The sequence below is a fragment of the Triticum aestivum genome, chromosome 5D, assembly GCF_018294505.1.
Source record: "Triticum aestivum cultivar Chinese Spring chromosome 5D, IWGSC CS RefSeq v2.1, whole genome shotgun sequence".
Classification (NCBI taxonomy): Eukaryota; Viridiplantae; Streptophyta; class Magnoliopsida; order Poales; family Poaceae; genus Triticum; species Triticum aestivum.
The window spans coordinates 231,060,039-231,084,534 of NC_057808.1; positions in this window are offsets into that span (position 1 = coordinate 231,060,039).

The following is a 24,496-nucleotide window of genomic DNA, read 5'->3' on the forward strand; positions in this document are numbered from 1 at the left end:
ACATACTTATTGCAAAAATCTAGAAGTCATCAAAACCAAGCACTAGCGCATGCTCCTAGAGGGATAGATTGGTAGGAAAAGACCATCGCTCGTCCTCGACCGCCACTCCTAAGGAAACAATCAAAGAACACCCCATGCTTCAAATTTGTCACACAACATTTACCATACGTGCATGCTACGGGACTTGCAATCCTCAACACAAGTATTTCTCAATTCCAAAATTACCCAACTAGCATGACTCTAACATTACCACCTTTATATCTCAAAACAACTATCAGGTATCAAACTTATCATAGTATTTAATGCACTCTATATGAAAGTTTTTATTATACCCATCTTGAATGCCTATCATATTAGGACTAATTTTATAGCCAAAGCAAATTACCATGCTGTTCTAAAAGACTCTCAAAATAATATAAGTGAAGCATGAGAGATCAATAATTTCTATAAAATAAAACCACCACCGTGCTCTAAAAAGGTACAAGTGAAGCACTAGAGCAAAATTTATCTAGCTCAAAAGATATAAGTGAATCACATAGAGTATTCTAGTAAATTCCGGTTCATGTGTGTCTCTCCCAAAAGGTATGTACATCAAGGATGATTGTGGTAAACTAAAAAGCAAAGAATCAAATCATACAAGACGCTCCAAGCAAAACACATATCATGTGGTGAATAAAAATATAGCCTCAAGTAAAGTTACCGATAGATGAAGACGAAAGAGGGGATGCCTTCCGGGGCATCCCCAAGCTTAGGCTTTTGGTTGTCCTTGAATTTTACCTTGGGGTGCCTTGGGCATTCCCAAGCTTAGGCTCTTGCCACTCCTTGTTCGAAAATCTATCAAATCCTTACCCAAAAACTTGAAAACTTCACAACACAAAACTCAACCAGAAAATCTCATGAGCTCCGTTAGTATAAGAAAACAAATCATCACCTTAAAGTACTGTAATGAACTCATTCTTTATTTATATTGGTGTTAAACCTGCTGTATTCCAACTTCTCTATGGTTCATACCCCCCGATACTAGCCATAGATTCATCAAAATAAGCAAACAACACACGAAAAACAGAATCTGTCAAAAACAGAACAGTCTGTAGCAATCTGTATCAAACGTATACTTCTGTAACTCCAAAATTCTGAAATAACTTTGTGGACGTGAGGAATTTGTCTATTAATCATCTGCAAAAAGAATCAACCTAAAATCACTCTCCAGTAAAAAATGGCATCTAATCTCGTGAGCGCAAAAGTTTCTGTTTTTTACAGCAAGATCACAAAGATTTCACCCAAGTCTTCCCAACGGTTCTACTTGGCACAAACACTAATTAAAACATAAAACCACATATAAACAGAGTCTAGATGAATTATTTATTACTAAACAGTAACAAAAATCAAGGAACAAAAATAAAATTGGGTTGCCTCCCAACAAGCGCTATCGTCTAACGCCCCTAGCTAGGCATAAAAACAAGAATAGATCTAGGTATTGGCATCCTTGCTAGGCAATTCTTCAATTGGACACTTATAAACCTTAGGAAATTCTTTCTTTTTGTTGATGATCAAACTCTTAGGCAAGAAATCAAGAAGGTTCCTTAATGATAGCGAAAAAGTTTGGGTGAACACTTATTGATTTGAGATCTTCATTCTCCTTACTAGAAGATTCACGCTTATTTTTAGGAACATACATAAACTTGGCAACTTTGGTAGGAGGAAGGTTCGAAGTGTTTCTAATGGCAGAAAAGGCAGACCCTAAGTTGTTAATAATTTCCTCGAGTTTTTCAATTCTAGTGGAATCTTGATCTATCTTTTCATTAACTATGGGTTCCTTTTCTCTAAAAAAATTCAAAGTAACTCCTACCTTAGATCCATATTGGGTGATTTGGTTGTGGATCTTTTTATCCAAATTCTCGATCAACTCTACAGTGGCAATTTTATTTTCAATAATATCAAGCCTTTACATCACATGTTCCAAAGTTAAAATACTTCCTTTAACCAAAAGAGGTGGTGGGCATAACAAATCTATAATAGCATTATAAGAATCAAAAGTATGGCTACCCAAGAAATTCCCTCCGGTAATGGTATCAAGAATATATCTATTCCAAGGAGTGATGCCTACGTAAAAATTACGAAGAAGAACGGGAGTAGATTGCTTCCTAGTAGATCTGTTCTGAGCATTGCAAATTCTATACCAAGCATCTTTCAGATTTTCTCCTTCCCTTTGTTTAAAATTAAGAACTTTATTATCGGGAGTACTAACAATGATAGAAGGACTGGCCATGATGGCGAAATAAACGATCTAACACACGAACACACAAGAGGCAAGCGAAAGAGGCGAATGGAAATGGGCGAATAAAACGGCAAAGGTGAAGTGGGGGAGAGGAAAACGAGAGGCAAATGGCAAATAATGTAATGCGAGGGATAAGAGTTTGTGATGGGTACTTGGTATGTCTTAACTTGGCGTAGATCTCCCCGGCAACGGCGCCAGAAATCCTTCTTGCTACCTCTTGAGCATGCGTTGGTTTTCCCTTGAAGAGGAAAGGGTGATGCACCAAAGTAGCGTAAGTATTTCCCTCAGTTTTTGAGAACCAAGGTATCAATCCAGTAGGAGACTACACGCAAGTCGTCTAGTACCTGCACACACAATCAAGAACCTTGCAACCAACACGATAAAGGGGTTGTCAATCCATTCACGGCCACATGCAAAAGTGAGATCTGATAAAGATAATAAGATAAATATTTTTGGTATTTTTGTTGTATAGATTGGAAATAAAAGATTGCAAAATAAATAGTAAACTAGAATTGTAGATTGGAAACTTATATGATGTAAAGTAGACCCGGGGGCCATAGGTTTCACTAGTGGCTTCTCTCATGATAGCATGGATTACGGTGGGTGAACAAATTACTGCCGAGCAATTGATAGAAAAGTGCATAGTTATGATGATATCTAAGGCAATGATCATGAATATAGGCATCACGTCCGTGTCAAGTAGACCGAAACGATTCTGCATCTACTACTATTACTCCACACATCGACCGCTATCCAGCATGCATCTAGAGTATTAAGTTCATAAGGACGGAGTAACGCATTAGGCAAGATGACATGATGTAGAGGGATAAACTCAAGCAATATGATATAAACCCCATCTTTTTATCCTCGATGGCAACAATACAATACGTGTCGTTTCCCTTTCCGTCACTGGGATCGAGCACCACAAGATTGAACCCAAAGCTAAGCACTTCTCCCATTGCAAGAAAGATCAATCTAGTAGGCCAAACTAAACCGATAATTCGAAGTGACTTGCAAAGATATCAAATCATGCATAAGAATTCAGAGAAGAACCAAATAATATTCATAGATAATCAAGTTCATAAACCGACAATTCATCAGGTCTCGGCAAACACACCACAAAAAAGTATTACCTCAGATAGATCTCCAAGAACATTGAGGAGAACTTTGTATTGAGAACCAAAGAGAGAGAAGAAGCCATCTAGCTAATAACTATGGACCCGAAGGTCTGTGGTAAACTACTCACACATCATCGGAGAGGCTATGGTGTTGATGTAGAAGCCCTCGGTGATCAAACCCCCCTCCGGCAGATCACCGGAAAAGGCCCCAAGCTGGGATCTCACGGGTACAGAAGGTTGCGGCAGTGGAAAAGTGGTTTCGTGGCTCCCCTGAATGTTTTCAGGGTATAAGAGTATATATGGGCGAAAGAAGTAGGTCGGTGGAGCTACGAGGGGCCCATGATGGTGGGGGGTGCGCCTACCCCCTGGGCGCGCCCTCCTGCCTCGTGGCCGCCTTGTTGCATCTCTGACTTCCACTCCAAGTCTCCTAGATTGCGTTTCTTCCAAGAAAGATCCTCGTGAAGGTTTCGTTCTGTTTGGATTCCGTTTGGTATTCCTTTTCTGCGAAACACTGAAATAGGAAAAAAAAGCAGTAATTTGCACTGGGCCTTCGGTTAATAGGTTAGTCCCAAAAATAATATAAAAGAGCATATTAGAGCCCATTAAACAACCAAAACAGATAATATAATAGCATGGAACAATAAAAAAATTATAGATACGTTGGAGATGTATCATGACGCGAGAGATGAAGGTAAATGGACGTAGGAATAAATGGGGGCCAGGCGGCCTGGATTCTCTGCGCGTCCGCATGACAGTTTTTGCAGCGGGTAACTGCATCGTCGCGCCGCGCCCGACGCAACCGCATGCACACGAACATGCGTGATCGTGCGCCGGCCCCAAACACTGGCAGCGCGCGTGGAGGGACGAGGGCAGAGCACCCGGAGGGGCGCGAGAGCAGAGCGCGCCGCGGCCGCCTGAACCGCAAGCAACCACACGCATAGAGCAGTTGAACACGCAGGAAATGGTCGCCTACAAGCCGGCCGATAGTTGTGTCACTGTGTAGATAACGGCCGTTTGCTACGACCTCCATCTAGTCTATAGTCCCCTTTATATTCTATGCCATACTTTGCCCTCAAATTTAACCAACAAAATGTTAAGGCATGTTATAAAAATTATATAATTGGAAACTATGTTCAAATACGAATCCAACTATATAATCTTTGGCGACATGCATTCGAATTTTATTAGTTAAATCATACTTATAAACCAGGACGAGGGTATAGTAGGTAATTAAATCGCAAACTTTTTTTATTAACCGTATGTGTACATGGCCTTTCGTCCTCCCCTCGCACGTCTTGTCACCCCGCTGCCGCAGACGGCTTACAGCGCAAGCTTGCGCAGTGCGCGGGGGCGTTCTTTTGGCCAAACGGTGGCGCCAATGAATCGTCGGTGAGCCCGTTCCCGCGCAATCTCGCAGGTTCCCGCGCAAGCTTCCCGCCCGACTCGGTGAACTCCCCCAAAATCCCAATGCTTACCGGCCTGCTATAAAAACCCTCACGGCTGGCGAGTCCCGCGTCGCATTTTCTTCTCCCTCCATGTAGCTTATCTCGTCTGCTTCTCCCACAATCGCCAATGGCACCGGTCCGTCATCGTCGCTCAGCCACTCCGCCGTCATCAGAGGACAGCTCCAGCTGGGAGGCCACACCGCGGCGGCAGCGGAGTCCCCGGCGTAGTGTAGTGCGCGTGGCGTCCCTGTTGGGTGTGCGCGGAACACCCACCACACGCTCCGCCACCGCTGCCGGTCGGCAGCTGTTGCCGGCCGCCGTTGCCGCCACACCACCGTCGAAAGCCAGGGCCATCGCCCGCTCTGCCGCCATAGCCCGAAAGTGGGAGGTGGCTGTCGTGGCCGCCACCCCACTGCCTGCCACCGTGGCCATCACCCGCTCTGCCATCGCGGCCCGAAGGAGGAAGGTGGTGGTCGTGGCCACCACTCCATCATCGGCTGCCGTGGCCGCCAGCCAACTGTCGACCGCCGGGGTCATCACCTGCTCCACCCCGCCAGAAGGCGGGAGGTGGAGGTGGATGCCCGCACGTGCGTCAGCGACCTTGCGCGCTACAGCGAGTTCCCGCGGGAGGAGGAGGAGCGCCTCGTCGAGCACGCAAAGAGCCTTACCGTCGCCTGATAACCCACAAGTATAGGGGATCACAACCGTTTTTGAGGGTAGAGTATTCAACCCAAATTTATTGATTCGACACAAGGGGAGCCAAAGAATATTCTCAAGTATTAGCAGTTGAGTTGTCAATTCAACCACACCTGAAAGACTTAATATCTGCAGCAAAATATTTAGTAGCAAAGTAGTATGGAAGTAACGGTAACGGTGGCAAAAGTAACAGTAGTAGTTTACGTAGCAATCGTAGCAGTGGCAACGAAAAAGTAACTAAGCAAAGATCAATATGTGAAAAGCTCGTAGGCAATGGATCAATGACGGATAATTATGTCGGATGCGATTCCTCGTATAACAGTTATAACATAGGGTGACACAGAACTAGCTCCAGTTCATCAATGTAATGTAGGCATGTATTTCGAATATAGTCATACGTGATTATGGAAAAGAACTTGCATGACATCTTTTGTCCTACCCTCCCGTGGCAGCGGGGTCCGATTGGAAACTAAGGGATATTAAGGCCTCCTTTCAATAGAGTATCGGACCAAAGCATTAACACTTAGTGAATACATGAACTCCTCAAACTACGGTCATCACCGGGAGTGGTCCCGATTATTGTCACTTCAGGGTTGCCGGATCATAACACATAGTAGGTGACTAGTGACTTGCAAGATAGGATGAAGAATTCACATATATTCATGAAAACATAATAGGTTCATATCTGAAAGCATGGCACTCGGGCCCTAGTGACAAGAATTAAGCATAGCGAAGTCATAGCAACATCAATCTTAGAACACAATCGATACTAGGGATCAAACCCTAACAAAACTAACCCGCTTACATGGTAAATCTCATCCAACCCATCACCGTCCAGCAAGCATACGATGAGATTACTCAGGCACGGCGGTGAGCATCATGAAATTGGTGATGGAGGATAGTTGATGATGACGATGGCGATGGATTCCCCTCTCCGGAGCCCCGAACGGACTCCAGATCATCCTTCCCGAGGAAGATTAGGGCTTGGCGGCAGCTCCGTATCGTAAAACGTGATGAATCCTTCTCTCTGATTTTTTCCTCCCCGAAAGTGAATATATGGAGTCGGGGTTAAGGTCGGTGGAGTCCCAGGGGGCCCACAAGGCAGGGGGGCGCGCCCCAGGGGGGGCGCCCTGCACCCTCGTGGACAGGGTGTGGGCCCCCTGATGCTGATTCTTTCGCCAATATTTTTCATTAATTCCAAAATGTGTCTCCGTGGATTTTCAGGTCATTCTGAGAACTTTTATTTCTGCACAAAAATAACACCATGGCAGTTCTGCTGAAAACAACGTCAGTCCGGGTTAGTTCCATTCAAATCATGCAAGTTAGAGTCGAAAACAAGGGCAAAAGTGTTTGCAAAAGTAGATACGTTGGAGACGTATCACCGCTGTGGCCGCGGCATATGCCGCCTCAGAGGCGAGGAATCAGGAGATCTACAAGGAGAACCACCGCTTCGAGAGGGGTCGTCTGGAGCGGCAGAGGGCATTCGAGGTGAGCGTCGCTGAAGCTGCAGCAGCGGCAGGCACCGTATTGCAGTTGCCCAGCTCGTCGGTAGGCTTCTCCTCCTCCGCCTCTTACTGAGCATGCTCGGCAGAGGAGAGGCAGCCGAAAGTAGTACAAAGCCCCTCCGCAGTAGTAGTATTTAGGGGCTATTTTGTTCAGTTCATTTGACTATAGATGTGGTGGAACTGTACAACGTACTTAAAATTAGGTAGTATATATAGTTCAACTAGCTATTTCAGTACGTGATTGGTAACAATTGGGGAAAACTTTGGTCGGTTCAACTGTCGAGTTGAACTGTTTGTATAAATTAAGAATGACTGCTTAATCTATGAATGAAATCTTTGCTTAATTGCTGAATTTTAGTTGCAAAAATTAGATACTACTAGTGATTTTTAGCTTCATATTTTGACAAATCGCAGTGTCACAAGGTTGACAAATGGCAATGTTACTATATCAACAAATGTCAATCTTTCCAGTTTGACAAATGGCAACATACCCAAATTGTTTGTAAGTGGTTGCACACGGGTCATCCAAAAGAACCGTTTGCATTGAAGAGATGCACAAATCCTGCTCTCACTTTGCATACAGGTGTTCTATCTAAAACGTTTGCGATCAAGTGCTGCACAAATCCTGCTCGGCACATTTTCCCTTGGCTTCCTGGGGAAGCTGTCGGTTTGCGTACGGGTGTTCTAACTAAAACATTTGCGATGAGTGTTTTATTTTTAAAAACCATTGACATTTTTTTCAAAAGAAAATTGTTTGCTAAGTCTGTACATTAAGAGAGAAAAACGCAAGTTCGCTCAAACCACATATTTCATTCAGTCATACTACAAATTTATATTCATATGATCGAGATACAATATTAAACCCAAGAAAAAAACTATTTCCGTCTGTGGCGGAGGCGGCGTGCTGCGCCGTCGTCGTTGTTGTCGTCCTCCGGGACGCCGTTATTGAAGTCTTCAATGCAGCACAAAATGTTCTTCACTTGTAAATCAAAAATCATGTCATCGCGCGATCGACGGGCGGGGCGCGGGAGGACGGCAGCTGGCAGCGCTGAGAGGTAGCGGTCGACGGTGGCGTCCCATGTCGCTGAGGGGGGCGCGCGCACGGGCACGGGCGCGGCGGGTGCATCCAAATGCACGGGGACCGGCGCTGCGGCGGGTGGAGGGGCGCGCACGGGCACATGCGCTGGCATGTACACGAGCTCGCGTGGGTCTGTGGAGACCTCGCTGACGCCCGCGACTTCCAGCTCTGTGATAGTGCTCGGCGACCAGCTCGTCAATGCTACGGGGATGGTCGCTGGTGCGGGCGCGGGTATGGGAGCTGGGACGGGAGCGGGGACAGCAACCGTCGTGGCCAGCTCGTTCTGGGCCATGTCCATGAGGCCCCCTTCCTCCTTATTTTCTATTTCCTCCGGCTCGGAGTCGACTTCACCAAACTTGAAGACTAGTGGCAGATGATCCTTCTACGCCATGGCCTTGGTGGAGGTCTGCGGGAGGGAGGGGAATGGGAGGCGAATAGTAAGGCCGCCCGTATTAAGCAATGGCTCGGGCGCCATTAATGGAGAGGAAGGCGGGCGGCCATGGAAGTCAAAGGGCTCGCTTCCCAGTGAGCCTGCATAGCGTACAACTCGCATGCTTCCCGGAGAGCCTACACATTGGAGGACAGCTTACACGCCTCCCGTTAAGTCAACGTCAAGCAGCTGTTCGCACGACACCTCCTATAGCCATTAAAACCAAGACACGTGGCATCACGTGAATGGTTAACAAAATGCACATGGTTTGAATTATATAAATGTTTGAGATATTTAAGTGGCAGCTATTTTTTTCAAAATGCCTTTGTTGGCTGTTATTCGAGTGCGCCTTCTCTCAAAATGGACACGAAAAATACCACAGCATGTCGGGGCCATTCCATGATAGCATGCCAAGTTTCATGAATTTTAGAGGAGTTTTGGATTTACTAGAATTTAAAAACAAAGTATCTCAACGTTTTGCCGGCAATCAACGGTGCCCTGTTGTTTCAAATTCATTTCCATTTCTTGCATGGAACCTAAGCATGCACCCAAGGGCACAAATTTTATTTTTCAACCAATTTATATGCACTAGGGCATGTGCATGTAGTTCAAATTTGAATTATGCATATAAATGCATTGAAAACTAAGTTAATGCATAGAAATGTCCAAACGAACCCCGAAAAATCACAACAATTGACACAACACTCCTATTGTTCTATGTTGACACGAGAAATTTTTTGAAAGCAATAAGAGGCAATGGATATCGTTTCGTCCCCAAAGGTGGGACGTTCCCTACCGGAACCATCATGCTTGTTGTGAGAAGCTTTGGTTTGTGAGAAGCATATACCCAAACCTGCTCCAAATGGGACAAAAAATTTACCACGACATGTTGATGCCGCTCCATGATAGCATGCCAAGTTTCATGAATTTTAGATGAGTTTTGGATTTACTAGAATTTAAAAACCAGGTATCTCAATGTTTGCGGCCGAGTGACGGTGGCAGGGTGTTTGACATTCATTCCCATTTCTTGCATGGGACCTAAGCATGCAACCAAGGACACATATTTGATTTTTCAACCAATTTATATGCATTAGAGCATGTGCATGCAGTTCAAATTTGAATTATGCACATGAATGCATTGAAAACTCAGTTAATGCATAAAAATGTCCAAACGAACCCCGAAAAATCACAAAAATTGACACAACTCTCCTGTTGTTCTACGTTGACACGCGAATTTTTTTGAAAGCAATAAGAGGCAATGGATATCGTTTTGTCCCCAAAGGTGGGATGTTCCCTACCGAAACCATCATGCTTGTTGTGAGAAGCTTTGGTTTGTGAGAAGCATATACCCAAACCTGCCCCAAACGGACAAAAAATTTACCATGGCATGTTGATGCCGCTCCATGATAGCATGCCAAGTTTCATGAATTTCAGGCGAGTTTTGGATTTTCTAGAATTTAAAAACAAGGCATCTCAATGTTTGCGGCCGAGTGACGGTGGCAGGGTGTTTGACATTCATTCCCATTTCTTGCATGGGACCTAAGCATGCAACCAAGTACACAGATTTGAATTTTCAACCAATTTATATGCATTAGAGCATGTGCATGTAGTTCATATTTTAATTATGCACATGAATGTATTGAAAACTCAATTAATGCATAAAAATGTCCAAACGAACCCCGAAAAAACACAAAAATTGACACAACACTCCTGTTGCTCTATGTTGACATGAGAATTTTTTTTGAAAGCAATAAGAGGCAATAGATATCGTTTCGTCCCCAAAGGTGAAACGTTCCCTACCGAAACCAACAGGCTTGTTGTGAGAAGCTTTGGTTTGTGAGAAGCATATATCCAAACCTGACCCAAATGGGACAAAAAAATACCACGTCATGTTGATGCCGCTCCATGACAGCATGCCAAGTTTCATGAATTTCAGATGAGTTTTGGATTTACTAGAATTAAAAAACCAGGTATCTCAATGTTTGCGGCCGAGTGACGGTGGCAGGGTGTTTAACATTCATTCCCATTTCTTGCATGGGACCTAAGCATGCAACCAAGGACACATATTTGAATTTTCAACCAATTTATATGCATTAGAGCATGTGCATGTAGTTCAAATTTGAATTATCCACATGAATGCATTGAAAACTCAATTACTGCATAAAAATGTCCAAACGAACCCCGAAAAAACACAAAAATTGACACAACACTCCTGTTGCTCTACGTTGACACGAGAAATTTTTTGAAAGCAATAAGAGGCAATGGATATCGTTTCGTCCCCAAAGGTGAAACGTTCCCTACCGAAACCAACAGGCTTGTTGTGAGAAGCTCTGGTTTGTGAGAAGCATATATCCAAACCTGACCCAAATGGGACAAAAAAATACCACGTCATGTGGATGCCGCTCCATGACAGCATGCCAAGTTTCATGAATTTCAGATGAGTTTTGGATTTACTAGAATTAAAAAACCAGGTATCTCAATGTTTGCGGCCGAGTGACGGTGGCAGGGTGTTTAACATTCATTCCCATTTCTTGCATGGGACCTAAGCATGCAACCAAGGACACATATTTGAATTTTCAACCAATTTATATGCATTAGAGCATGTGCATGTAGTTCAAATTTGAATTATCCACATGAATGCATTGAAAACTTAATTAATGCATAAAAATGTCCAAACGAACCCCGAAAAATCCCAAAAATTGACACAACACTCCTGTTGCTCTATGTTGACACAAGAAAATTTTCGAAAGCAATAAGAGGCAATGGATATCGTTTCGTCCCCAAAGGTGAGACGTTCCCTACCGAAACCATCAGGCTTGTTGTGAGAAGCTCTGGTTTGTGAGAAGCATATCCCCAAACCTACCCCAAATGGGACAAAAATTTAACCACGGCATGTTGATGCCATTCCATGACAGCATGCCAAGTTTCATGAATTTCAGACGAGTTTTGGATTTACTAGAATTAAAAAACCAGGTATCTCAATGTTTGCGGCCGAGTGACGGTGGCAGGTGTTTGACATCATTCCCATTTCTTGCATGGGACCTAAGCATACAACCAAGGACACATATTTGAATTTTCAACTAATTTATATGCATTAGAGCATGTGCCTGTAGTTCAAATTTGAATTATGCACATGAATGCATAGAAAACTCCAATTAATGTATAAAAATGTCCAAGCGAACCCCAAAAAATCCCAAAAATTGACAGAACACTAATGTTGTTCTATGTTGACAGTAGGAAAAAATTTGAAATCGAGAAGAGGCAACGGATATCGTTTCGTCCAGAAAGGTGAAACGTTCCCTACCGAAACCATCACACTCTTATTGAGAAGTTCTGGTTTATGAGAAGCTCATACCCAAACCTGCCCCAAATGAGACCAAAAATTTACCACGACATGTTGATGCCGCTTCATGATAGCATGCCAAGTTTCATGAATTTCAGACGAGTTTTGGATTTACTAGAATTACAAAAGCAAGTACGTCGAAGTTTGCCGGAGAGCCACAGTGCCGTGATGTTCGAATTTCATCCCCATTTCTTGCATGGGACATAAGCATAAACCCATGGACACGTATATGATTTTACAACCCATGTTGGTGCACCGGAGCATGTGCATGTAGTTTAATTTTGAATTGTGCACCTGAAATGGCTAGAAAACCAATTTAATGTGTAAAATGTTCAAACGAACCCTGAATAATTCCAATTCTTTTACGACACACATATAGTTGCATGTTCACTACAGATAAAAGGCCTAGCAATTCAAACATCGTCCATTGCCGCTGTGACCCAATTACGTAATTCAAATCAAGATGAAAAATCAAGTAGATCCCACACAGTTTATTATCACCAACCGTGTGAGATGCAGCACAAAATATCCTAGAGCACGGTCGGTGTATAGTACGCCTATGGCTTACGCGAGAAGGTGCATCTCTACAGTCCATAGCCAGCGTGTCTCAAGCACACTAGCTTGCTCCCCAAATATCATTTCACTGTTCAATCATCACCGGTGAAAGATGGGCACGTGGACCCGCGTCGTGAGGGAAACTTCGGTGGCCCACTCCGGCGAGAGCGCGGCCTTAGCCGCCATGCGCGTGCTAACGAGGTGCATGAGCGCGGTCGCAATCTGCGACCGGGAGGCCATGGCAGCCCAAACGGCCGCTGCTGCTTCTCAGGTGGCGGCAGCAACATCTCCTCGGGGATAGCAACTGGCGAGAGCGGCACAACAGCTGTCTGTTCTGCAGCGGTGGCCTTAGCCATGATGGAGGCCGCCCACGACCATGTCGAGGCCGCCCACGCCCAGCTCGTGGCGGTCACCGCACAAATCGAACGAAGCTTCTCCGATAATGATCGGCAACCCACGGCCGAAGAGTTGGCAAACCCCAAGAGCGTTCGAGCAGCCGTCTGCTCCTCCACCGCATACCTTGCAACGACGGAGCCCGTCCAAGCCCAGATCGCGGCCGCCCACGCCCAGCTCGTGGCGGCTTTTGCCAAAGAGATGGCGGACGCAGATGGCGAGATGCTTGCTGAGTATGGTGCGATGGATGCCATGGAGCCCCTTCCCCAGGAGACCGTCGGGCGCGAGCTGGACATGGAGGCAGCGGCGGAGATCGACGAGCACCAGCCGTAGTAGTACTCTTTGTTTTGTTTAATTAAGAGCGCCACTCTTTAATTTGTTAGAGTAATGTTTAGGTCAGCTAGCTCTATTTAATTGCTGAACTTGCTCAATTAAGAAGTGTGGGTGTGCTGTAGTCTCCTTTGTGTACCCAAATTATGCAATGACGTGGATGACCACTATAACCAGGGAAATTCGAACCAAAATTTTTGACGTTCAAACTCATCACACACGGGTTAAGCTATCTGAATCATTTGTGATGTTCACATATTGTACACAGTTCTGAATAAGGGATCGTGTCTGATGACACTTTGCGCGCCAGTTTTTTTGCTGAAGCGATTCCAAATTTTCGGCTTCCGCGGAAATATCTACCTCCCCGCCCCCTTACCAAAAGCCACATTTCCACTGTTTCTGCCTTCCTTTCCAAGTTGAAACCTTCACTCCTTGCTTGCAGCACCGCCTCCTCGCCGGCGACCCTCCTTCACGCTACTCGGCCTCGTCTATCCAGGCAGCTAATCCACACCTGACCCCCATCCTCCTCCTCCTTCCACATCCCACATGCCCCGACCGTCGGCGCGACACCTTCCACCCAAATCACCAACCCCTCCACCAAATAAGCGCCGCCCTAAGCCATGTTGCACGCAGTATAGCCAGGATCTCAAGGAGCATTTGGCAGCGGAGAAGCAAATCGCGGCCGCATGCACGGATGAGGTCGCGATGGTTGCCATTCGTGTCGACCCCCAGATCTTGGAGGAGCACCTTGCCATTTTCTAGCTACGCCGGTTAAGCATGCTCAGTTTACCCGTTGTGTGTGCTGCTCCTGCCTTTCCTTCACAAATACTAGTGAATTGTGCTATCTAATTTTACCATGCAATCTGTTGCTCTAGTGTATATGTTCTATATGTCATGCAGTGTGGTGCTCACTTATTAACTGTTTTGTTAATTAGTTGTCGTCTTCAGTTAACTGTTTGGTTCAATTCTGCAAATGTGATGTTCAATTCTTCAGGCTGCAATTTTGTATTGTCTTCCATGTGAGAAATAAATCGAATTTATCTTTACAAAATAAATGAGAAACAAATACAATTGCTATATTTCCAAGTTGTCAAGCATGCTTGGTTTGGTTATACATTGTGCAATGTGGTGCTCAGTTAACGTTTGGTTCATTTGTGTTGTGGTGTCTATGAAGGAAATATGCCCTAGAGGTAATAGTAAAGTTGTTATTTATATTTCCTCATATCATGATAAATGTTTATTATTCATGCTAGAATTGTATTAACCAGAAACTTAGTACATGTGTGAATACATAGACAAAACGGAGTGTCCCTAGTATGCCTCTACTTGACTAGCTCGTTAATCAAAGATGGTTAAGTTTCCTGACCATAGACATGTGTTGTCATTTGATGAACGGGATCACATCATTAGGAGAATGATATGATAGATAAGACCCATCTGTTAGCTTAGCATTATGATCGTTTAGTTTTATTGCTATTTCTTTCTTCATGACTTATACATATTCCTCTGACTATGATATTATGCAACTCCCGAATACCGGAGTAACACTTTGTGTGCTATCAAACATCACAACGTAACTGGGTGATTATAAAGATGCTCTAGAGGTGTCTTCGAAGGTGTTTGTTGACTTGTCATAGATCAAGATTAGGATTTGTCACTCCGTGTATCGGAGAGGTATCTCTGGGCCCTCTCGGTAATGCACATCACTATAAGCCTTGCAAGCAATGTGACTAATGAGTCAGTTACGGGATGATGCATTACAGAACAAGTAAAGAGACTTGCCGGTAACGAGATTGAACTAGGTATGATGATACCGATGATCGAATCTCGGGCAAGTAACATACCGATGACAAAAGGAATGACGTATGTTGTTATGCGGTTTGACCGATAAAGATCTTCGTAGAATATGTAGGAGCCAATATGAGCATCCAAGTTCCGCTATTGGTTATTGACCGGAGATTTGTCTCGGTCATGTCTACATAGTTCTCGAACCCATAGGGTCCACACGCTTAACGTTCGATGACGATTTGTATTATGAGTTATGTGTTTTGGTGACCGAAGTTTGTTCGGAGTCCCGGATGAGATCATGGATATGACGAGGAGTCTCGAAATGGTTGAGAGGAAAAGATTGATATATTGGAAGGTAGTATTCAGACACCGGAAGGGTTCCGGAGTGTATCGAGTACATACCGGAGTACCAGAGGGGTTACAGGAACCCCCCGGGGAAAGATATGGGCCATAGGAGGGAGGCTAACCAGCCCACAAGGGGATGGTGCGCCCCCCACAAGGGAGGAGGCCGAATTGGATTAGGGAAGGGAGCGGCGCCCCCTTTCCTTCTCCTACTCCCTCTCCTTTCCCCCTTTCCCCCTCCGGAAGAAGGAAAAAGGGGGGGGGCGAATCCTACTAGGACTTGAGTCCTAGTAGGACTCCTCTCTCCCTAGCGCGCCCCTTGGTGGCCGGCCTCCACCTCACCTCCTTTATATATGGGGGAAGGGGGGCACCCCAAAGCACAACAGACAATCTCTTAGCTGTGTGCGTTACCCCCCTCCATAGTTTTACACCTCGGTCATATCGTCGTAGTGCTTAGACGAAGCCCTGCGCCGGTAACATCATAATCACCGTCGACACGCCGTCGTGCTGACGGAACTCTCCCTCGTCCTCAACTGGATCAAGAGCTCGAGGGCCGTCATCGTGCTGAACGTGTGCTGAACACGGAGGTGCCGTACGTTCGGTACTTGGATCGGTTGGATCGTGAAGATGTTCGACTACATCAACCGCGTTGCTAAACGCTTCCGCTTTCGGTCTACGAGGGTACGTGGACACACTCTACCGTCCCGTTGCTATGCATCTCCTAGATAGATCTTGCGTGGTCGTAGTAGTTTTTTTGAAATACTGCGTCCCCAACAGTTTAGTTAACCGTTTGGTTCAATTTTGCAATGCGATGTTCAATAGTTGTGGGTGCATTCTGTTATTGTATACCATGTGAGGAATAAATTGAATTTGGCTGTAGTAAATACATGAGAAACAAATACAATTGCTATATTTCCAAGTTGTTAAGCATGCTTGGTTTGGTTAACTGTCTGATCTTCTATTAGGAGTATCTTATATTGTGCAATGTGGTTCTCAGTTAATGTTTGGTTCATTTGTTGTGGTATTTAGTTAACTGCTTGGTTCAATTCTGCAATGCGATGTCCAATTGTTGTGGGTAGAATTTTGTATTGTTGTGCATGTGAGGAATAAATTGAATTTGGGAGCACTTAATACATGAGAAACATATACAAGTGCTATATTTTCTAGTTCTTAATCATGCTTGGTTTGGATAAATGGGTTTTCCATGTGGCTTGAATTAATCTGATGAATCTGCAATGTGCTTATTTTTCATCAACATATTTTACTGATAGCATGCGAACCCTTACTTAACCTGATGACTAACTACCTTATATGTGTTGCAGGGAAACAATGGGAAGCACTGAGGTTTACAATGAGGTTAGCACGTGCATGGTCCGTTGTCTAATAGCACACAATTGTGCAATTGCAGGAACCATTTTAATATTTAGGTTTTTAACAATTTGGTCTTGCACATGTAGGTCCTGTTGTCAGAGGTTTTGACCCACTGTTCGACCCTTTTTGCATATGGGGAAATGAGTTGTCCATGAATATCAATCAAGTCAAGAAACTCAGAAAGATTGTTAGGATAAAGAAATAGCGACAAAAAACAACAAGACCTTTGTCTGCACAATGAAGAAGACATCACTTCACTACAAGATGGTACTAACTATTATACCTTGCCTTTTTTTATTCCTTTGCTCCATTTCCAATATAGAGAAGATATTTATGCACATCCTTGTTTTCAGGACTTTCCAAAGCAGTTCACTGATGATTACCTCTCAAACCACCTCTATGGTCAGGAGGCGAGGAAGGTTTTCATACAACACCCATGGTTCAATATTGAGGTGTTCCTGAAGAAGACGAAGGACGAACTGTCAATCATCCACAGGCACTGGCCTAAAGTTGCGAAGACCTTCAACATGAATGAAGGCTCAATATTCGCCTTCCACTTCAGCAGTTTTCCAGATGAGATGCATCTGTCTGTATACTGTCTATGATGTTAATTTCGAAAGGTTCTACATGTTGCATGTGAAACTTGGTGCTGGTGCAGTTGTATAATGGGGTACCTCAGTGCTGAAGCTATATCATGTTGTACCTCAGATGTATTTCAATTATGAAATCCTGCTCTCTTAATATGGAAATGAAATATATTATGTGCTTAATATGAATGTCAATTAGATTAATAACTGGATTATTAATAATAGGGCAATTAGCCTGCTAATTGGGTTTTGCTATTGCAAACGGTTATTCAGAAAATACTGTGGGTGATGACCTCAGGCAACGCACACAGTTTCTAGGAATAAACCATGTTGGATCAATGAACAATCACACACGACCTTCTCTCGCAAACGGTTTGCGTTAGTCCACCTTGCGCAAATGTTTACCACATAAAAACTGTGTGTGATGGATAGCCTTTGCCACATAGTTTCTTCTATGCACCGTGTGATGCATTCAATAACGCAAACAATTGTTAATATCGTGTGCAATGGAAATGCTATCACAAACGATTTAATGGGGAAAATTGTGTGTGATGTACCTATGAACATAAATGTTTTCCTTGGAGCGACTGTGTGGGATGTACATACGAACGGAAATGTTTAGTGGGGACTGACTGTGTGGGATGTACTTGCGACTGAAAACAATTTCACCTGTATAATTGTATTTTTAGCTCTACTGTACGTATTTTCGTATTTGAGCGCTCGCCGATCGCACACGAACTCATTTTGCCGAGCGTGTGTGCTAGGAGGGCATATCCCCGACGGTTTCTGGGTCATGTGGGAAGGACCCCCTATCACCGTCACTCACTAGGCGACGGTTCCAAATGTCGTCGCGGAAAGGGTTTAAAAACCGTTTGTATAGCACCGACGCGTACTAGTGCAGGCTCGTTAAGTTTAACCCGAGTATTCCGCATGTGCAAAACTGTCTTGCACCCGTTGTATGTGAACGTAGAGCCTATCACACCCGATCATCACGTGGTGTCTCAGCACGACGAACTGTCGCAACGGTGCATACTCAGGGAGAACACTTATACCTTGAAATTTTAGTTAAGGGCTCATCTTATAATGCTATCGTCGTACTAAGCAAAATAAGATGCATAAAAGATAGACATCACATGCAATCAAAATATGTGACATGATATGGCCATCATCATCTTATGCTTTTGATCTCCATCTCCAAAGAATCTTCATGATCTCCATCGTCACTGACTCGACACCTTGATCTCCATCGCAACGTTGTGGTCATCTCGTCAACTATTGCTTCTACAACTATCACTAACGCATAGTGATAAAGTAAAGCAATCACATGGCGTTTGCATTTCTTACAATAAAGAGACAACCATAAGGCTACTGCCGGTTGCTGATAAATTTTACAAAACACGACCATCTCATACAATAACATATATCACATCATGTCTTGACAATATCACATCACAACATGCTCTGCAAAAACAAGTTAGACGTCCTCTACTTTGTTGTTGCAAGTTTTACGTGGCTGCTACAGGCTTCTAGCAAGAACCGTTCTTATCTACGCATCAAAACCACAACGGTGATTTATCAAGTTTGTTGTTTTAACCTTCAACAAGGACCGGTCGTAGTCAAATTCGATTCAACTAAAGTTGGAGAAACAGACACCCACCAGCCACCTTTATGCAAAACTAGTTGCATGTCTGTCGGTGGAACCGGTCTCATGAACATGGTCATGTAAGGTTGGTCCGGGCCGCTTCATCCAACAATACCGCCGAATCAAAATAAGACATTGGTGGTAAGCAGTATGACGGTCACCGCTCACAACTCTTTGTGTTCTACTCGTGCATATCATCTACGCATAGACCTGGCTCGGATGCCACAGTTGGGAAACGTAGCATGCAATTTCAAAAAAATCCCTACGCTCATGCAAGATCTATCTAGGAGATGCATAGCAACGAGAGGGGGAGAGTGTGTCTACGTACCCTCGTAGACCAAAAGCGCAAGTGTTTGACAACGCGGTTGATGTAGTCGAACTTCTTCTCGTTCCGACCGATCAAGCACCGAACGTACAACACCTCCGAGTTCTGCACACGTTCAGCTCGATGACGTCCCTCGAACTCTTGATCTAGCAGAGTACCAAGGATGTAGACGAGTTTCGTGAGAACAACGGCGTGGTGAAGTGATCCGCGTAGGGCTTCGCCTAAGCACCGCGAGAATATGACCGAGGGTGTAATCTGTGGAGGAGGGGGGCGCACACGGCTAACAGATGTTGTTGTGTGTTCTAGGCGCCTCGCCCCCTCATTGTCGTGGTATTCTCACGGGGGGCTTGCGAGTCGACGGATGCCACAAGGGCTTAGTGTGAGGGTAAGACTGCTGCTGATAGGCCTGGGAGCGGGTATGCGAGTAGCACGCGCTAGTTTACCCAGGTTCGGGGCTCTCCGGAGAGATAATACCCCTACTCCTGCATGTCTGAGTATATATATCTGGGGTGTACATCGGGCAGTACAAAGTGCTCCTGGAGCTGTATCTGGGATCAGTGCCACGGGCATCTGACTCTGTATATGTGTATGGCCGGAGTGAGCATGCATGCTCTTGTGGCCAGGCATGGCCGTGGTGGAGTGTGTGGCCGTGGGAGTCCATGCGTGAGTGCATGTGTGTGTGCATGGGAGTCCATCCTCCCTGGATGGATGGATGTGTGCCCATATATATAGGCATGGCTAGCTTAGGAAGTAAGCTAAGTGGTGGCATGGGCAAGGCATGGTGGGGTGTCATGCTTGTCCCCTGGGTCACTTCATAAATAGTGCCAGGGGACAAGTGACACTATACATGATGGCTGGGGTGACACGTGAATAGTTCTCGGGTACGACCGTCTCGTCGGTGTCTTGTCGGTGTCGGGTCGGGCTGCAGTCGGTAGCCGGCTGGTTGGCGCAGTCGGCAGCCGGCAGCTGGCCGCGTGGAGCAGTCGGACGGGGAGCCGGCCGGAGCGGCCAGGCAGTCGGACTGAGGGGCTTTGCTAGCCCCGATGTCTTGAAATGTTATCTCGCCGTCTTCGGGGTACCCGTGGTCAATTACTCCGTCACTCATATATATATATATAGGTGGGAGGGAGAGAGAGCAGCCAAGGGGGCGCCCCAAGTACGAGGAATCCTACTTGGGCACCCTTCCAAACCTGTGACCCCCTGCCATATGTGTGTGCGGGAAGGCACGGGAGGGAGGCGCCCCCTTTCCTTTCTCCCTTGAGGAGGGAAAGGCAGGAGGGGTTTCCCCCTTCCCCTTTCCTTCCCCTTGGGCTGGCCGACCAGGGCAGGGGCGCACCAGCACCTTGTGGGCTGGTTTGTCCCCTCCTTGGCCCATTAAGCCCATACATATGCCGGGGGTGCCCGGAACCCCTTCCGGTGACCCTCTATGTACCCGATAGCCTCCAGAACACTTCCGGTGTCCGAATACTATCGTCCTCTATATCAATATTTACCTCTCGGCCATTTCGAGACTCCTCGTCATGTCCGTGATCTCATCTAGGACTCCGAATAACATTCGGTCACCAAATCACATAACTCATATAATACAATATCGTCATCGAACGTTATGCGTGCGGACCCTATGGGTTCGAGGACTATGTAGACCTGACTGAGACACCTCTCCGGTCAATAACCAATAGCGGAACCTGGATGCTCATATTGGTTCCTACATATTCTACGAAGATCTTTATCGACCGATCCGTAATGACGACATACGTTATTCCCTTTGTCATTGATATGTTACTTGCCCGAGATTCGATCGTCGGTATCTTCATACCTAGTTCAATTTCTCTACCGGCAAGTCTCTTTGCTCGTTCCGTAATACATCATCCCGCAAATAACTCATTAGTCACTTTGCTTGCAAGGCTTCTTATGATGTGCATTACCGAAAGGGCCCAGAGATACCTCTCTGATACTCGGAGTGACAAATCCTAATCTCGATCTATGCCAACCCAACAAACACCTTCGGAGATACCTGTAGAGCATATTTATAATCACCCAGTTACGTTGTGACGTTTGATAGCACACAAGGTATTCCTCCGGTATCAGGGAGCTGCATAATCTCATAGTCAAACGAATATGTATTTGACATAAAGAAAGCAGTAGCAATAAAACTGAATGATCAATATGCTAAGCTAATGGATGGGTCTTGTCCATCACATCATTCTCCTAATGATGTGATCCCGTTCATCAAATGACAACACATGTCTATGGTTAGGAAACTTAACCATCTTTGATTAACGAGCTAGTCTAGTAGAGGCTTACTAGGGACACAGTGTTTTTGTCTATGTATCCACACATGTATCAAGTTTCCGGTTAATACAATTCTAGCATGAATAATAAACATTTATCATGATATAAGGAAATATAAAATAACAACTTCATTATTGCCTCTAGGGCATATTTCCTTCATGAAATTCACTTTTGTCTTAGTGGCAATGGAGGAGGACGATGTTGGAGAAATTGACCAGCACACCGACGACTTGACGCCAATGCATGACTTCATGTCAAACCCGCCTGCACCCGACGCAGGTGGCGAAGACCAGACCCGCGCCTCCGAGGTCGCTCCTCTGGAGGCCAGGAACGAACAAAATGTGAGTGAAGTAAATTCCATGGTTTGACCGACACAAGGGCCTCACCTTCTGCCGTGTCCATCCACAATGGTTGATCCGGCTTTACAGCTGGGGCCGCCCATCAAGCGGGTGGTCACCAAAGATTGCTACCTCTTGAGCATGCATTTGTTTTTCCCTTGAAGAGGAAAGGGTGATGCAACAAAGTGGCATAAGTATTTCCCTCAGTTTTGGGAACCAAGGTATCAATCCAGTAGGAGATAACGCAACAAGCCACCGAATACCTACACAAACAAACACCAACTTGCAACCAACGCGACAAAGGGGTTGTCAATCCCTTCACGGTTATTCGGAAAGTGAGATCTGATAGAGATGGATAAACGGTAAAGTAATATTTTTGGTATTTTTGGTTTATGGAACAAAAAGTAAAAGATTGCAAAAGAAAGTTAATAGGAAATTAGAATTGTAGATCGGAAACTTATATGATGGAAAATAGACCCAGGGGCATAGCTTTTACTAGAGGCTTGTCTCGAGATAGAAAATATTACGGTGGGTGAACAAATTACTGCCGAGCAATTGATAGAAAAGCACAAAGTTATGATGATATCTATGACAATGATCATGAATATAGGCATCACGTCCGTGTAAAGTAGACCGAAACAATTCTGCATCTACTACTATTACTCCACACATCAACCGCTATCCAGCATGCATCTAGAGTATTAAGTTCATAAGAACGGAGTAACGCCTTAAGCAAGAGGACATGATGTAGAGGAATTAACTCAAGCAATATGATGAAAACCCCATCTTTTTATCCTCGATGGCAAAAATACAATACGTGTCGGTTCCCCTTTTGTCACTAGGATCGAGCACCGCAAAATTGAACCCAAAGCTAAGCACTCTCCCATTGCAAGAAAAACCAATCTAGTAGGCCAAACCAAATCGATAGTTCGAAGAGACTTGCAAATATATCAAATCATGCATAAAAGAATTCATAGGAGATTCAAATACTATTCATAGATAAGCTGATCATAAATCCACAATTCATCGGATCTCGGGAAACACACCGCAAAAGAGTATTACATCAAATAGATCTCCAAGAACATCGAGGAGAACTTTGTATTGAGAATCAAAGAGAGAGAAGAAGCCATCTAGCTACTAGCTATGGTCCCGTAGGTATGAGGTAAACTACTCATGCTTCATCGGAGAGGCAATGGTGTTGATGTAGAAGCCCTCCGTGATTGATTCCCCCTCCGAGAGGATGCCGGAAAAGGCCCCAAGATGGGATCTCATGGGTATAGAAGGTTGCGATGGTGGAAAAGTGGTTTCGTGGTTCCCCCGGAAGTTTTTGGGGTATAAGAGTATATATAGGAGGAAGCTCTTGGTCAGGAGGTCAACGAGGGGCCCACAAGGTTGGTGGGCGCCCCTACACCCTTGTGGCCGCCTCGTTGCTCTTCTGACTTGCACTCCAAGTCTCCTGGGTGTCTTCTGGTCCAAGAAAAATCATCACGAAAGTCTTATTCCGTTCGGTATTCCTTTTCTGCGATACTCTAAAACAAGGAAAAAACAAAAACTGGCACTTGGCTCTAGGTTAATAGGTTAGTCCCAAAAATCATATAAAATTGCATATTAATGCATATAAAACATCCAAAACAGATAATATAGTAGCATGAACAATAAAAAATTATAGATACGTTGGAGACGTATCAAAGATCAACCACGACCGTCGGTGTTTCATATCACTTTGGCCAATGCCATCATGGTGCAGGGACCTGTGGACGAGCTGTTCGTCACAGGGTTTGAGGCAATGTCCACTCTACATCACCGGGCAGCCAAGAAGTCTTGGATGATTCCCTTCTTGATGATGGTGTAAAAGGAGGCCTTGGACTAAAGGTGCAGGATGATGTGGTGAACGAGGGTGTGAAGTAGATGATTGATGTCTTCGTGCCTGGGATGGATGTAAAATTTTGTCATGCTTTATAATTTTTGCATCATAGTATAGCTAGTAGCCCACAAGGTGCATATTGGCATGAAATTCGATATGCGCCATAAGCATTTAAATTTGAACTTAGCACTTTCGCACACCACAACCCCCGAGGTGCACTCTGGTTTGGAACAAGCCAGTTTATGGGTCATTCGACATAGACTTAGCTATACTCAGGTCGATTTGGAAGCAATCAACCTTGCTCGAGAACTTGTAATTTTAGAACAAACAGATGTGCAGTAGCCCTCGAGACTCAGGTCAGTCACTAGTGGCCGATTTGAGGATCGTAATCTCCTCGGAAACCCATTCTTGCACTGAAAGTGCAACTATCCTTGGGTAGTTTTGGTAATTCCTAACAACATATAGCTCATTAAACTAATGCTCTTTCAAGATGATCATTTCAGAAAGTTCAATGATTGGCATGGCATGGACTAGGAATGTGGACCCCTCAAAATGCTAAGGACACATATTGGCAAAAGCTCAAGACTCTACATTTTCATTTTAGTGATCCAAGATCACATTGAGACCATAGGAAAAGCCAATACAATTAAAAGGGGATGAGGTGTTGCTTAATGGCTTGCTTTCTCAAAATGCTTAGTGATATACTCCAAAAGCCCTCAACCACTTTCTCATATCCACATATGTCCCAAACCAAAAGTCAAACTCGACCCCACCGA